Here is a 1,989-nt window from a genome sequence, read left to right as displayed (position 1 = left end):
AACGACAGGCAATTACGGCCCCACGTAACAACACCAACCTTCGGAAACGTCAGCGCCTGATGCCACTACACGCGGGCATAAATAAGGAATTTCCACTGTAGGTACATGCTATCGAAAGCGCCTGTGTCCAAAGTCATCAACAAGCAAGGAGGAAAGAAGTAGGCAACAGACTTACAGTCTGTGGGAACATAGTGGCAAACGTGACGGCATTGCGTGCTGTGGGAAAGAAAATGCTGTATTTCTCGGTGAGGTATACGTGCGCGTTCAATGTTTTTTTATATTTTCGGCATTCAAATTACGTTTCCCACGCCGTATTCCTCCTCCCTATAGCTTGTTATTCAGCCGGACGCCACCCATGAGACTCGAGCACTACTAAAAAGCGCGTGTACCTACACAGCCGCATAAAAGAAGGGCCGTATGACCAGCACGTAGAACGTATACTCACACGACAAAGCGGCTGGACAAGTTCCTGATTTCCGAAGGCAACTGCACCGCAACTGCGAAAGGCGCACACGCCGTGGACCCCACTGCAACCGGCGCGGCGACCTAAGTCGGGACTACGATGGCTGACGCGGTGTCCGCGCTATTCGTACGCGATCCCCGCACAGCCGACTGGCCTCTCGTAGGAAACAAGCCGTTCATCGTGTTTCTCCTGTCCATCTACGTGTACTTCGTTAAGATCGGAGGGCCCTGGTTCATGCAGGGCAGGAAACCCTATGATGGAATCAAGCCAATTATCCAGCTCTACAACGCCGCGATGATGCTGCTCAACGGATACTTCGTGGTTGCTTTCGCCTCCAAGACGTACCTGGGTGGCGGCTACAGCATCTTCTGCCAGGGCATCGACTTCAGCGCACGTGACGAGCAGACCATGAGCGTGCTGTCCCTTGCCTGGTGGTACATGATGGTCCGAATCGCTGACTTTCTGGACACCGTGTTTTTTGTGCTGCGCAAGAAAGAATCGAACATATCGGCACTACACGTGGTGCACCACGCACTCGTGGTGCTCTGCGGTTGGTTCGGCCTGGCTTTCGGAGCTGACGGCCAAGTCATCTTCGGCATCATCTTCAACGCCTTCGTTCACGTGGTTATGAACTGCTACTACTTTCTCTCGTCTCTGGGGCCGTCCGTTCACAAATATCTCTGGTGGAAACGCCATCTGACGCAGCTACAACTCGCTCAATTTGTGATCCTTATCTTCCACTTCCTCATTCCGGTTTTCAAGGACTGCGGCTACCCTCGTCTTCATACGACTGTTGCACTGCCCCAGGGCGTTTTCTTATTTTTCATGCTCACGAAGTTCTACATCACGAGCGGTACCAATCGCAGAAGTCCCCAGAAACGCAATAAAGCGAAAGCAAAAGCTCAGTGAGTGCTTTGATTGTGAAAAGCTCAGCGGGAAGCGTTGCTTGTGAAGAAGGCGGGTCCGTCAAATGAAGGGCCAAAGACCCTGTATCACCTCGTTTTGCACACGTATTCAGCGTTTCGAAGTGTTTACCGGCATTCGAAAATTCTTAGTTCACTTCTTATCAACGTCTCCCTAGCCTCAAGGCGGCAGCGCTCTTAGCTTTCATCTAGGTTCAGTTTCAAATTCATGTTAGCAATATCGACGTGCTCTCATTCTTTTTCGTAGGTTCTGCTTAATAAAACTGTATAACTCATGCCAAAACATTGCGCCTGGTTTTTGTTCTCCAGAACCACACTATTGTACGAACGAAGGGAAAGTGCAGCGACCACACCTTTTTGGCTTGGCGAAAAGTTTCGAACAAGTTACACGACACTCAAAATGGCAATAAAAACGAAGCGGACGATCATAATACCGGTGCCAATATCGCTATAGATTATATTACAAGCGCCAATACTACAATTCAATATACTATAAACTTCACATTGTAAGAGCTCCTTGTTCCTCTTTTTGCACATTACATATAATTCCCACTTCAAGCTTTTTACACTGAAGAGTATATTTTATACAACCATTGCATCCTA

The 1,989-nt window shown here is 49.0% G+C and overlaps 1 pseudogene; it reads left to right on the top strand.

Annotated features, from left to right (window-relative positions):
- The first annotated feature begins 394 nt into the window (after nucleotides 1–394).
- LOC144173470 (very long chain fatty acid elongase AAEL008004 pseudogene) lies at nucleotides 395–1,695 on the top strand (annotated as a pseudogene).
- Nucleotides 1,696–1,989: the final 294 nt, after the last annotated feature.

The sequence above is a fragment of the Haemaphysalis longicornis genome, unplaced genomic scaffold (assembly GCF_048455015.1).
Source record: "Haemaphysalis longicornis isolate Haplotype H1 unplaced genomic scaffold, Haemaphysalis longicornis Haplotype H1 scaffold_3, whole genome shotgun sequence".
In the NCBI taxonomy this organism is placed as follows: domain Eukaryota; kingdom Metazoa; phylum Arthropoda; class Arachnida; order Ixodida; family Ixodidae; genus Haemaphysalis; species Haemaphysalis longicornis.
Note: the sequence above shows the minus strand (reverse complement) of the source record. Positions and strands in the feature narration are given on the sequence as shown.